General features: G+C 41.7%; 1 long non-coding RNA gene across 1 annotated transcript; it reads right to left on the reverse strand.

The window, feature by feature from the left end:
* Positions 1–404: 404 nt before the first annotated feature.
* On the reverse strand, positions 405–1,780 carry LOC148481568 (uncharacterized). The gene is made up of 3 exons (XR_015871894.1): positions 1,708–1,780; positions 1,236–1,303; positions 405–480 (listed from the first exon to the last, which is right to left on the reverse strand). It is a non-coding gene; the product is annotated as an uncharacterized LOC148481568 (long non-coding RNA).
* Between the last annotated feature and the right edge of the window lie 13,515 nt (positions 1,781–15,295).

Below are 15,295 nucleotides of genomic sequence, written 5' to 3' on the forward strand. Positions count from 1 at the left end.
AGTACACGCCCCCTCCCTGATCGTTCGCTCCCCTTTCCGGAAGTGTGTGCACTGAAGGCGTGCACAGAGGAACGTCCTCTATAAAAACTTTTTTTTTGGGGGGGGGAGGGCCCAACTGGGAACTTTCGCCCTGAGCTCCACAATGTCTAGAACCGGCCCTGCATGTGTTTGTTTACCACCCTGTTTTCCTCACCGTCCACAGCTGCAGAGCACCAACCACAATAGTTCAAATAGTATTAGAACAAATAATGAACAATATTTAAATTTTAGCTTAAAAAAACCATATAGGCAGGAAAATGTATGATATTTATCATTTTGCTTCTCAATTATTTCATTATTGTTGTTTGCCTTTGTCCATAAAGTGAACTTTCATTTTTTGTTTTATAATGATATTTTTATCACTGCTCTCCTCTTTTTCCTCCAGATGGTTCCCCTACTCATCGTCCACATCACTTTCTTCATACTCCATTTCTTCATTAACTATTAAAATAGAAAATAGAAACAGTAAAGGATAATAAGCAGCCCACAATTAGTTATTTAGGGGTCTATTTATCAATCTAACCAGAAAAGAAATATCATAATGCACAGTATTTGTCTATGTGTTGCAGTATTAGGATAACGGGAGCCCACTTCTATTTGTAAATAGTAATCAGTATTAATGTGTACTGGTAAAATGAAACCTTGGGCGGGATGCATGACACATCGCATCCCGCCACCCTTCGCATGCATGCCAGCATTAGCACTGCCAATACGCAGTGCAAAGGACCACTCTCTTGGTAAGAGCGGCCCTTTGTGATGGAGGGATTTCCGGGTCTATAAATCAGAAGCCCTTCTGGCGTCCATCTGTGCATGTGCAGTACTCTCCTGATAGAATTCTATAGGGTAGAACCAATCAGGAGATGACGTTACCCACTGCAGTCAAGAGTGCAATGCATTCTGGGGCTTGGTGCATATGAGAAATGCGGTCAAACCCGCATTTTCAGGATTTGGCCACATTCTACCTTTGCTGCATCCTGCCCCAATTTATAATTCCAAACACCAATAACAAACATTTGTGTCTATATCATTGGTGGCATGGGCGTGTTATGGAAGCATGCTGTGGGTACATGTATTCGGAATGCGGCTACGTTTTCTTTTGCAGCTCCACAGTCATAGTGGCCATATTGTGACACAGTGACAAGGGAGGCAGTGCTGAGGCAGTGGCTGCTCGTTGCTGCAGCTGTAGTTATTGTTACCTGGTGTCGTGTCAGAGCCGGATTCTATGTCGCTGTATGGCATTCTCTCCAGTCTGCTTTGCATACAACTGCAAAATAATGAGAAGTGCTCAGTGGCAGAACACAGACAGGAACCATGGGGTCTCCCCATCTTATATGATTTCATTACCAATATATAGGGTAACATTATATAACAGGACAGCCTATTGTATTACAGTATAGCACAGCCACACAGGGCAGCAAATTATATCACAGTACAATATAGCAAAGCAGGTTTCACTGTGTTGTATTTTTACTTTACATTCCCTACAAACGAGGGTTTAGGATAAAATGGATACAAGTTATTTTTACTCTTTTGGCTTTATTAATATATCACATGTCTGTCTATTAGTGTATCAATAAAATAATAATTATATTGGGAAATAATATAGTAATAATATGTTTTATCTAGATAAATCAACTGTTACATTATTTGTACATGATAGTAACTTACCTGAAGTAAATGGATAAAGCCAATAAAGCCACAACAAATGTTATGAGGATAGATATATAAACTGCTGCTATCCCCTCCATTGGAGATTATGGGCAACTATGCAAGAAACAAACAGGTTAGGTGAATAAACTCCATTTGTAGCCATGTCACACATGTCAATCCTTTTTATATATAACAATTATAAGAGCAAAAGAGCTGCTTCCGTAACATGAGAAGTGTTGTTGATATAAGTAAAATAAGACAGCATGGTACACCTTGTATAATCTCTGAGCTAAAACTCTGGGCCTGCTAGCTATATATGGGATCCAGCAGGGGTGGTTAAAGAGAGGAGGGGGCAGTGTGAGGTCATTTATGTATTATTTTATCATATAACTAACCCATAGACACCAGTGAGTCGTCATCCCAAAAACAAACACCACCCTAATTCTTTTCTCACACAATATATTCAATATTATATTACTGTATACCTGTGTAAGCTTTTGTTATATTGTATAGTAAGTTATCTACAATGTACTTTGTATCCTGATATCTGCTGATGTATGCATGTGTCTGTGGCTTTATTTTTGCAAACATAATGTTTTATTTCTGCTTAGTAAATAATTATAATGACCACTTACCTACAGTTGTCTGAATTGCTTCTCCTTTGCTAATTTCAAATTATTAAAAAATGTCGCCAAAAAGAACAACTTGATTATACGTCTCACTCCACTGAATACTACCTTTCAAAAGACTGAAACTGATTACGTCTGTGACATCACCCTGGGCCACAGCTCCATTATGACAGGTCATGTGATGTAATAATGATAACTAGGAAGTGGCTAGGACCTTATTTGAAAACATTCATGGAGTGTTTAAAAATCATATATATATATATATATATATATATATGTGAAATTGGGAAAAGGCATGCGCCTAATAGTGTAGTATTTAAAACAACAATGTACGTGCTCAAAATATAATGTGCGGACCAAATAATAAATCTTTAAGGCTTATCTGTGATTCTTTCACTGGGATTCCATATGGTGGGGTAGGTATGGTCCTCCAAAAGATCAGGAAAACCTTAATAGAAGAGGCTCCAACAGAGCCAGATAGAACACAAATATAGTGTAGTATTTTGTTTACAAGCAGCGCATATAATTCAATGTATAGTGCGTACCAGAAAGATACTTGAACAACTGTGTATAGTATTGTGTACTGTGATAACTCCTCTAGGATCCCATGGAGGCCCCCATAGTCCGCATACAGATGGATATGGTTAGCCTCAAACAAGCATAAAATTACCCTTGTTACAGGTATGCTTTCTCACAAAAGGGGGTTTTAATCACATTTACAGGGATACAGAGTATACAGGGGGTAACAAAACATAAAAGTTAGAGATAGTAAAAATGCTTATCTGCAATGTATTCAGCAGAGTGGAATGACACTGGAGCAAGGTCCCAACGCGTTTTGTCTATTAAGACTTCCTCAGGGTTATCAAGGGTGATTGCAGGGTTATCAAGGAGGGCACCCGACGCTGGTGTTTTGATTACATGGAGTGCTGCCTTTTGATGAACTAATATATATATATATATATATATATATATATATATATTTATATATGTGTTTTAAACACACCGGTTGCTATTTATCAATTGCACTTTGCACTTTCAAATGATGATAAATATATATATATATATATAATTTGAAAGTGCAAAATGTAGTATATAACCCATAAAGAAATAAATAAAATTTAGAATAAATATAAAATATGTCTGTCAACAATTTAATACTAAAAATATATTAATTGAGCATATATATATATTTTATATATATATATATATATATATATATATATATATGGGAGCACTGGCCATTTCATTTATATATGTCTGAGCCCTAAGTCTAACCCAAATCAGAATATTGAGAACGATCAGAGGGGACTCATCTGATAAGATCTGCTTCTACATGCTCATTATTTGGAGCCATATGGTACGCATACATATACGTGTGTGGAAATATTAATTATATCTAAATACTGCACTATTAGGCGCTGTTCTCCACCTTTTGTATTTCATAAAAACCTCTGAGGATGTGACAAAAGAAGTCCTCTCCTGGGAGATCATGAGCGGCCCCCTTCAAGATTCGGAATTTAGTGGAGCTTCTTCCTAATTGGAGGACTTTTTGGAACAATACTCCAACTGTGCATAGCGCTGTAACTAGTACCATTATTGTTACATTTTACCTCTATTGTCTGACTAGTTGGCTGCTTTCACTTCTATTGCCTACCTATTCATCCAGAATAATGAGAATGTTCAAGGTGGGGAATAGAGGAGAGAATAGATCGGGTATATGTCAAAGAATTTTTAATGAAAACCAGAATTTAGATCTTCAGAGCCCTGATCAAAGTCTAGATGACCTATTTTGGGACGTGGAAAAATGACTTAGTAGAGAGATATGCACATAGTGGGATATAGCCATCTTGGAACGATACGTCACAGTAGGACGCATACCAAGAGGTTTGAGACGTATTAAAAAACCTACTTTAGGTGCAGTCAATGAAGAATGCCAGAAAGAATGGGATAGCATATTACATGATAGCTCTTTGAAACTCATGCTATTGATTAGTAAAGAGAAAAAAAGGATTTAGAGGCCACTGAAAAAGAAATTAAAACAAAGAGGTATTACTAGAACCTAAATGGAATGACAAAAATTTTAAGTCCAATTCAGTGGTCCTGAATAAAAAACGAGTAAAATTGGAAACAGAGGTCACGTATATTAAGGAGAAAAAATTCCTTAGAGATGAGGTAGACTATCTCAATAATAGAGTATATGATTGGAGTAGGAATAGACAACAAATGTTAGGGACTAATACCAACACCTATAAATAGAAAACACTATGCCCCAATTATTGCGAATGAATGGGTGACTATACCTAATAGACAAAGATATCCTAAACCATTGAAAACAAATATACAGAGATCTGCTACACTTTCGCAGAACAATAAATTTTTAGTACTTGATAGCATAGAATCAGGAGAAGAGAGTGAGTGCCAGACACCACTGTTCACTCCACACCCTCGGGAGAGGTACACCAAGTACCTGTTCAAAGAAGAGTCCATAAAAGCCTCCCCCCTCAAATGAAGATACAGAGAAGAAGAGGAACTAGAGGAGGGAGAAATAAATCAGAAAAGAAGGAATTTAAAGTGATTAGCGATAAAACACTCACTGAACAAGGCATTTTTAACCTCTCTAGTTATCAACTATCCAAGATGGAGGTGTCTCTTTTAAATAAAGGTTTTTCATTTGTCCCCACTAATAAGGTTAACAAGTTTCAAATGTTTATTGACCTAAACAAATTTACTAGAAATCTCACTCTAAAAAAGACATTTTACTAAAAAAGACTCTGGGATAATGAAAAATTACTTTGGGAAACCATCTAAATCAGGTTTAAAGCCCCCATCTAAATACTATCCCCTGGAATCTCGAAGTACCCAAATTGAGACCTTCTATGATATGGTTAAAAGGGATTTTATTAATTGGATGATGGTAACCCGAAAGATTCCAATTTGATTAATTTCAAGAAAGAGCTCTTAAAAAGCTAAATAGAAATGATGAATTTATTTTTAAGCAAGTAGATAAAGGAGGTGGCCTGGTCATTTTAAATAGAGATGATTACATAAGAGAAGCAGATAGACTCCTAGGAGACCAAAAATCCTACACTAAATTAGAGCGGGATCCAACTGTCATTTTTGTAGAAGAGCTTCATGTAATACTAGTTGAAGCCCTACATAGAGAAATAATTACTAAGAATGAATATCAATTTCTTATTCAGAATAATACGGTGATTACAACATTTTATCATCTGCCAAAAATTCATAAAGGGTTGGCCAACCCGCCAGGACATCCAATTGTGGCAGGTATAGAGTCACTGACATCAGCATGCTCTGAATATGTGGAGAAATTCTTAAATAAGTATGTCTGTACATTGACATCATTTGTTAAAGATACTACAGTGCTACTACAAATTCTGAAAAATACACAATGGCAAGACTCATATAAATGGGCAACAGTGGACGTACAGTCATTGTATACTTCTATTCAACATGATAAGGACATTTTGAGTTGTCGAGAATTTATGGATCAAGACCAAAACCTCAGTATACAACATAAAGATTTTATCTGTCTTTTAATGAAATTTATTCTGAATCACAACTATTTTAAGTTTTTAGAGTCATTTTTTAAACAAATAAAGGGTATAGAGTTGGGTACTGTTTTTGCTCCCAGCTTCACCAATCTCCATATGGGGAGCTGGGAGCAGAGGCATATTTATGGCAACCAGAGCATTAAGGACTACTTGGTACTATATGTAAGGTATATAGACGACATACTGATTATATGGAATGTCGATTATATGGAATGGCACAGAAATTGAGTTTGTGGCATTTATGGAGAGTCTTAAAGTGAATGGATATAATTTAACATTCACATATAAATTCAGTACAACTGAGATTGAATATCTGGACCTTGTTGTTGGTAGTGACAATCAAGGCATAATCAGTTATAACTATATAGAGAATGTCGATAGCAATAGCTATATACATTTTAAAAGCGACCATGCTAACCATTGGAAAACTAATATTCCCTGCTCACAGTTCTGCCGAATACATAGGAACTGTAGTAGGGATAATACATATGAACAGCAAGTAGACAATTTCTCAGACAGATTTCGGGAGATATGCTATCCAGAGGAAATTTTACAAAAAGCAAAGGAAAGAACTAATGCCTTAGAGAGAGATACTTTGTTACAATATAAGGTTAAAGAACAGAAAGAAAACCAAATTATGTTTGTTACACAGTATAATCATAAAGAAAAATAAATAAAACGGATTATTAACAAACATTGGGATATATTAAAAATGGATCCCATTTTGAATCAAATTATCACAGACAGACCTTCCATAGCCTTTAGGAAGGCAAGAAATGTGAAAAAAAAAATCTATAGGGACATCCACTAAACACTGTTACAGAATAATAAGGGTTGTTTTAAATGTACCAGCTGTAATGTTTGTAAATTTGAGTACCATGAATACTAAATATTCTGATTATAATAACAGTAATTTTTTATATATCAAAAGTAGAATGAATTGCTTGTCTACATGGGTAATATATGTTTTGGAGTGCCCATGTCATTTAAAATATGTGGGGAAAACTAAAAGAAACAAAATAAGGATACAAGAACTTGTGAGAGGCATCAAAAATATAGTATAAAATCACTCCATACATATGTATATATACATATCTATACACACACATATACATACATATATGTGTGTTATATATAAGCTGTATATATATATACATCGCTGCCATATGCTGGTTTTGGATAATATATATATATGGCACCTGGGCAAGTATTGCTTTGTATTGTGGAGTGCCGGCTTCAGTGACTTTATATATATATATATATATATATATATATATATATATAGTCTATGGATATATGTATCCATTTTTGTCTATGGAATTTCATAGCTTTTTGAAAATGTATTAACTATCAGGGTTTGGATGAACAAACCGGGCTACCTGCAGGGGAGAAGGCAACAAAATGGTACACTAACGCAGGTGGAAGAGGGGACAGCACACAGGAGGTTGGTTTGGGAGGTGCAGTGTGCGAGACGGCTGTAGGCGTGTGGAGTAGTGGCAGCAGCAGTGGTGCAGAGCAGTGGCAGCGGTGCAGTGCAAATGGGGCATCAGTGGGCGACAGAGGAGAACATGCCGTGCGCATCTGTTCTCTTGTGTAGGGAGAGCCTGGGAGCTGCCGAGCGTCTCGGAGAGTGCTGGGCACGGCCCCAAAGTGAAAAAAACAGGGGAAGCCGTGAGACTCCGCCCCTTTTACAGCAAGCGGGTACGCATGCACACAGCATCTGTTCTCTTGTGTAGGGAGAGCCTACACAAAATCTGGGGAAGCCACAAGGATCCGCCCTTTTTATAGCAAGCCACGACCACTTTTTGGGCGCGTGACTTGTACCTCCTCAACATACTTAAATGTTGGGAGGTATGGGTTTGGGAGGTGCAGAGTGCGAGATGTCTGTAGGCGTGTGGGGTAGTGGCAGCAGCAGTGGTGCAGAGCAGTGGCAGCGGTGCAGTGCAAAAGGGGCATCAGTGGGCGACAGAGAGCTCACTGGTAGTGAGTATACACCTGAGAAAATCAAATCAATAAGTCACAGATGGACGACTGCAGCAGTGAGATATATGCATTTATGTTAAAAATTGAATGTGTAAAAAAACAAAAAGCGTAGCCACCCCCCACATAAAATAACCAGCCCTGGGCTTTGGAGCCCCAGTACTGGTTGTGCTAAATACAGGGGACAAACGATGCAGGGGGTCCCCTGTATTAAGCACAACCAGCACCAGGCTTTTGAGAACCTGTCCTGTTTGCCAAAATACGGAGGACATATGACGTAGGGGTCCCCCGTATTTGGTGCCACCAGCACAGGGCTCTGAGCCGGGCATGGTTCTGGAAATACAGGGGGGAAAAATGCATAGGGATCCCCCTGCATTTCCCAAAACCAGCACTGGACTCCGTCTAGCAGGGGAGTGATGCGACAGCCAGGGGAGCCATTTCACCGACCCCCCAGTAGCAGCATCACCCTGACCGCTAGTCAGTCCAGGCCGGGAATCCCTTTGAAGCTGGGGACACCCCCCCAATAAAGGGATCCCCCTCCTCAGGGCAGCCCAGGCCCAGGCTGATAGCCCGGGGCTATCCCTGGCACCCCTGGGCGGTGGGTGCCTGGTTGATTATGTATAGTGTGGTGCAAAAGAAAACATAAATATTGTCTTTTGCAATAGTACTACAGGTCCCAGCAGGCATCCCCCGCATGCTTGTACTTAGAGGCGGTGTATTAAGGGCCTGCTGGCACCTATAGTACCCCTGCAAAAGAAATATTAAAATAAAACAAACACCGTTTTTAAAAGTATTTTATTATGCCGCAACTTCACCTGGAGGGCGGCGGCCTTTAAGCTCTTTTACATGGCCGTCACCCATCCAGGACTTCTACGGCGTCTTCACCTGGAGCGCGGTGGCCAGTAAGCTCTTTTGTGCAGCCGCCGCACATCCAGGGCTTCCCGTCATCTTCATTCTTCAGCTGGTCTCTCCAGATCCCCAGCCGACGACTGAATGGATGGGACATGCGCTGCTGGTTGTATTTAAGCCAGTCGAGGGGGCGGGTAGATGACGTCGCAAGCCGTGATTGGCTCGCGGCGGCCATCTTTGAATTTCAAAAATGGTGCTGAGGCGCCATTTCTGAAAAGGGCACGCTCGGTTCTCAGCATTGAATTCAATGGTGAGAATCGCTCATTGGCTGAGAGGCGGAAGGCTCGCCTCTCTCAGCCAATGAGCGCTCCGCATCGGGATTTCTGCACTGAAATCCCGGACGGAGCTGTCAATCGGGCAGCTCCGGTTATCTCTGTTTTTTTTTTTTTTGCCAAGACCCTGAATTGTGTGAAGAGGACCTGATCCACACATAGGTGGAGGTGATCCATTGGATTGTCTACTGAAAAAGAGGACAAATTGGCTTCAGGGATACATAGGTGAGTATGTGAGATAGTGTGTATGCATGTGTGAGTACATGTGTGTGTGCATGTATGTTTTAATAAAATTATACTTTTCTACGGTGTGTGTGTGTTTTTTTCAATATTTCTTTTGCTGTGGAACTAAAGGTACCAGCAAGCCCGTAATGTCCCGCATGCTGATACTTGTGGTTCTCCAAGTACCGGCATGCAGGGAGGCTTGCTGGGAACTGTAGTTCCACAGCAAAAGCTAATATTTATATTTTGAAATGCACCACAATTTACCGGGGAGCTGGAGAGACCAGCTGAAGAATGAAGACGACGGGAAGCCCTGGATGTGCAGCGGCCGCGCAAAAGAGCTTACTGGCCACCGCGCTCCAGGTGAAGGTCCCGGTAAATAAAAGATTTATAAGACTGTGTCTGTGTGTTTTATTGTAATATTTCTTTTGCAGGGGTACTATAGGTGCCAGCAGGCCCTTAATACCCCGCCTGCTGTTACTTGTGGTTCTCCAAGTACCAGCATGCGGGGGATACCTGCTGGTACCTGTAGTACTATTGCAAAAGACAATATTTATATTTTCTTAGGCACCACACTATATATAATCTACCCGGCACCCACCGACCAGGGGTGTCGGGGATAGCCCCGGGCTATCAGCCTGGGCCTGGGGTGCCCTGAGGAGTGGGACCCCTTTATTGGGGGGGTCCCCAACTCCGCAGGGATCCCCGGCCTGGGCTAACTAGCAGTCAGGGGTGATGCTGCGGCTGGGGGACCCGGTGAAAGGGCTCCTCTGGTTGTGGCATCAACCACCTGCTAGACGGAGTCCGGTGCTGGTTCTGGGAAATACAGGGGGAGCCCGGACTATTTTTAACGGGGGGTTGATGCCATAGCCAGTGGAGCCCTTTCACCGGGCCCCCCAGCCACAGCATCAACCCTGACTGCTAGTCAGTCCAGGCTGGGGATCCCTGAGGAGCTGGGGACCCCCCAATAAAGGGTTCCCCCTCCTCAGGGCACCCCAGGCTGACAACCCAGGGCTATCCCCAGCACCCCTGGGGGGTGGGTGCTTGGTTGATTGTGTTGTGTGGTGCATTTTAAAGAATATTTTCTTTTGCAGGTGAACTATAGGTCCCAGCACATCTTCCTGCATGCTGGTACTTGGAAAACCACAAGTACCAGCATGCTAGGCATTAGGGCCCACTGCCACCTGGAGTCCACCTGTAAAAAAAATATTAAAATAACACAACACACTTTATTATTGTAATATTTTATTTTACAGGTCTTCACCTGGGGGATGGTGGCCTTTAAGCTCTTTTGCATGGCCGCTGCCACTCCAGGACTTAGGCATCTTCGCCTGGCGGGCACCAACCCGCTAGGGCTTTGGTGTCTTTGTCTGGCGGATTCCAACCCTCCAGGACTTCGACGTCTTCACCTAGTGGGTGGCAGCCTGTGATAGCTCTTCTTCATGGCTGCTGCCCACTAGGACTTCCGGTGTCTTCGCATGCGGGCGCCAACCTGCCAGGGCTTCGGTGTCTTCACCTAGTGGGTGGCAGCCTGTGATAGCTATTTTTCATGGCCGTTGCCCACTAGGACTTCCAGTGTCTTCGCCCGGTGGGTGCCAACCCGCCAGGGCTTTGGCGTTTTCGTATGGTGGGCGCCAACCCACCAGGGCTTCAGCTCTTCACCTAGTGGGTGGTAGCCTGTGTCAGCTCTTTTGCATGGCCGCTGCCTACGAGGACTTCCAGTGTCTTTGCCCGATGGGCGCCAACCCACCAGGGCTTGAGTTTTTTCGTCTGGAAGGTGCCAACCCGCCAGGGCTTTGGCCTCTGCACCTAGTGGGTGCCAGCCTGTGTCAGCTCTTTTGCATGTAGCTGGCCACTAGGACTTCCAGTGTTTTCGCCTGGCGGGCACCAACCCACCAGGGCTTTGGTGTTTTCGCCTGGCATGCACCAACCCGCCAGGGCTTCAGCCTCTTCACCTAGTGGGTGGCAGCCTGTGTCAGCTCTTTTGCATGGCCACCGCCCACTTGGACTTCCAGTGTCTTTGCCCGGTGAGCACCAATCCACCAGGGCTTCGGCATCTTCATCTGGCGGGTGCCCGCCAGGGCTTCGGCGTCTTTGTACCTGGTGGGCTCCCACCCGCCAGGGCTTCTGGCATCTTCACCTTGTGGGTGGCAGCCTGTGTCAGCTCTTTTGCATGGCTGCCACCCACTAGGACTTCCGGTGTCTTCGCCAATCCACCAGGGCTTCGGCGTCTTCACCTGGCGGGTGCCCGCCAGGGCTTCGGTGTCTTCGCCTTGCGGGCGCCAACCCACCAGGGCACCCACCAGTCGAAGACGCTGAAGCCCTGACGCATTGGCGCCCACCCACCAGGGCTTCTGGCGTCTCCAACTGGGGGGTGGCTGCCACTTCCCCAGGGCTTCTATGGTCCTCTGCAGGTGCTGCCACCTCCAATGACATCACGAGTCGTGATTGGCTCACGGTGGCCATTTTTAAAATCAAAGATGGCCACTATGAGCCAATCACGGCTCACGACATCATCGGCGGCGGCAGCTGCGGGACCTGCGCCTGTTCGGGTGTCAGCGACGGGCATGAATCCGAGAGGATCTTGTCCCCACCAGCCATTCTGCCAAGTAGGCCAGCAGCGCCCATTTTAAAATTCAAAGATGGCCGCCACAAGCCGTGATTGGCTAGCAGCGGCCATCTTTGAATTTCAAAAATAACGCAGAGGCACCATTTTTGAAATGGCAAAACTTTAGTTTTGTCTTCCCAAAAAACCCCCATAGACTACAGCAGAAAAGGGTTCCTAATTGACAATGTCAGAAAAACTGAAAGTTGGAGCATTTAGATTACTCCCAAATCCTCATTATTTATGTTTTTGCCCTGAAATTTGGCTTGCAGCACCATGCGACAGTTCTACCCGCCCCTACCAGATTTCAGATCCGTATCTCCTATAGCTTTTGAGGTATAGCCCCTTGAACACCCTGCCCCACCTTCAGAATTCTGTATGGAGAAATCAATATTTTTAGATGCAGTCTTAATATAAGGGCATGACTGTGCCCTTATAATATAATATAATATAATATAACTGGTATGTTGTCTCCTAGCATTGGAGTGAGGTGGTGCTGAGCTTGTGTTAGCAGTCAATTGAATGAGGGTACATGTTAGTCATTATACCATTGGGAATCAGCATTCATACAATGTGCACATAAAAACACAGATCATGCTAGACAGCATGTACTGTGGTCATCCACAGTCAGCTAATGGCGGATCTAGACTTTTCTAGACTTTTCTTTTAGAGGGGGGGTTACGGTTTAGCACAGACTGTTCCCCTTTCCAGTCCCGACTCCTCCCCCCCCACCTTGCCAGCCAATGAAGTGGGTGTGAAAGTGGTACAGTGCGCAACATATCTGGGCCCTAGTTTGAAACCATGAGAAAGCTATAATGAGGCATAGTCACAGCCTTCACCATTTCCATGGTGTCATGGTCATTATTTGAAGCTGTCCCATCTCATGAGTGCCGTCTTCATATATCTGCATATATATATATATATATATATATATATATATATATATAGTATATATTTATTTTTTATTTATTTTTTTCTCCTGAGGCAATACCATTTTAGTTTTGCCTTTTAAATGATTGGTACTTTAAAGCATTAGCTAAGCTCGTCAGGAACCCACCATTTACCCCCATATCTGGCCACAGGTACTCAGGTTTCCTCAGTTATTATGACTATGGTTTTAGTTAATGTGTTTTGCTAATGGTATGTTGTATTTTATTGTTGTTGTAATTTAGGTAGCTTTTTTAGCTCTTTTGAATGTTCTTAAAAAAAAATTATATTTTAAATGCCAGTCAGAGCCTTATTATATTATTTTCTATTAAAAGCTTATGAAACAAGGAGAATGTCTGCATAGGTAGCTGGGGAGGCACAAAGTTTTTTCAAAAAGGATAAATTCCCTTCTAGCAAAAATAATATGTAAAGCAGGAAAGCATGTGCTAGTCCAACCTTAATAACACAGATCATATAAATGTACTATTGTTCCTGCTCCTGGTTTGACAACCAAAAGCATATAAAATGTTATCATATAATTAACTGGAAGAGACAAAATAGCAATCAATTAAAACAGACAATAGTATAGTACAGTTGAAAAAATCTGTGTGCACACAGAATTAGTATATAGTAGTTAGTAGTATAACACTGCCCATAAAAATAACGGCAGTAAAAATTGCACAAAATGTTGACATTGTAGGATTATATATTACGTCCAGGTCGAAGCCATGCAGGAGATGAAGAGACAGCCGTGTGTAGCTTTCTGTTTTTTTGCAACAAGCATATAAGCATATATAGATAAGTATCCATGCAGCAATTCAATTGTTAGTTGTAGTAAGCAGGACAGTGTTAGTATTCCATACAAGGGAGATTTCAAGCTTAGGGGGACAATGCTGTAAATGCAGAACTTTAAGATGCACTATATATATTGTAAAGTGGCATCCAACACACCATAGGTGAAGTAAAATCTTATCCCAATAAAGCAGTGTGTCTTGGTTTATATAAGCACCCATGATAAAGACCTGATGTCACCTTGTTGTTGGCTGTAACTGGCATCCCAGTCAGCAGGGCAGTTCCGGTCTTGCTTGTTAATTACAGTGGCTCAATGTCTGGCTGGTAAGGATAGAGTACATACTGTATCCTGTAGCGTGCCATGCTGTACAGCGTCTCTCGGCGTCCCAAGTCCCACAGCTCTGATAGCAGTTCCTGGTACCGAGATCATCTGATGTGTTTCTTGGCCAATCAGAAGGGCCATTTCATCAGAGGCATGTAAAGACTCAGACTAAGTGTCTGATATATACACATAGAACGGTCCTCATTGGCCACAATTTGCATTCAATTATGAGTCAACTTAACTAATAATTAAAATGTTGTAACATTAAGAGACCAATTTATTTAAAAAGAGGTTGTCAACCAATTATAATATTATCGATGAATAAATATAAAATCATACATAAATCAATTTATAAAAGAAGTTAATTTAAAGGCTGGACAGCACATAAACAGGATGCATATATATATAATTGCTTATTGAGAGAGAAAATATGTCTATAAAAATAAAATAAAATTAAATTAAACTAGAATAAATCTGTTAAGTTTAAGTAAATATTGAACATATATCAACATATATGGAGTTAGACACACACACACACACACATATATATATATATATATATATATATATATACCCTTTAGTGCTTCTCCTTACTTAATTTTCATCTACTTCATACTCCACACTAGGGCACCTAACACTTGGTTGCGTATGCTCTTTTGCTTATTTGGGTGTTATGGTAGCTAATGTAGTAATGTATATTATCCATTGTATTGTATTGTACTGTTAGTCACTTATTTGTTTATGTACTTTGTAATGTACTGTGGAACACTTGTGACGCCATATAAAAAATCAACTATAATAATAATAATAAGCAAACATACATACATATATTAAACATTACATATTAAAACATAATGATTTAGTTTATTTTTATAAATATATATTCTATATATCTTCTATCTTCTGGTATGAATCCAGAATGGGCATTGTATTACTAAAGGTGCACACAACGATTTTTTGAATGATTATCATTAACGATTTCGTTTATTATTCAATCGTTGAAAAAATTGTTCACTTTCTGAGTTAAAACGATGAATGATTATCGTTCATGCGCGTTCACGTTTGTAGTTTGTAGTTCAATCAGACTGACCAACGATTTTCATTAAGGGAATATGCAAAAATCGTTTGTAGCAGTGGCGTCACAAGGCGGGTGCGGGGGGTGCGGCCCGCACCCGGGTGTCACCCGCTGAGGGGTGACACCAAGGTGCAGGATCCCCCTCAGTGACAGGAGCCGGGTGCTGCACTATAGTATTAAGTGCAGCACTCGGCTCCTGTCAGTGAGGGAGCCGGCACTGCCCATGCCCGCACCTCCTGCACCCCCGCCGGCACCACCCCATTGAAAGCTAATGTATCATTTTGTTAACCACGGCCACGGG

The sequence above is a fragment of the Taudactylus pleione genome, unplaced genomic scaffold (assembly GCF_031769625.1).
Source record: "Taudactylus pleione unplaced genomic scaffold, aTauple2 ptg000573l, whole genome shotgun sequence".
NCBI classification, from domain to species: Eukaryota; Metazoa; Chordata; class Amphibia; order Anura; family Myobatrachidae; genus Taudactylus; species Taudactylus pleione.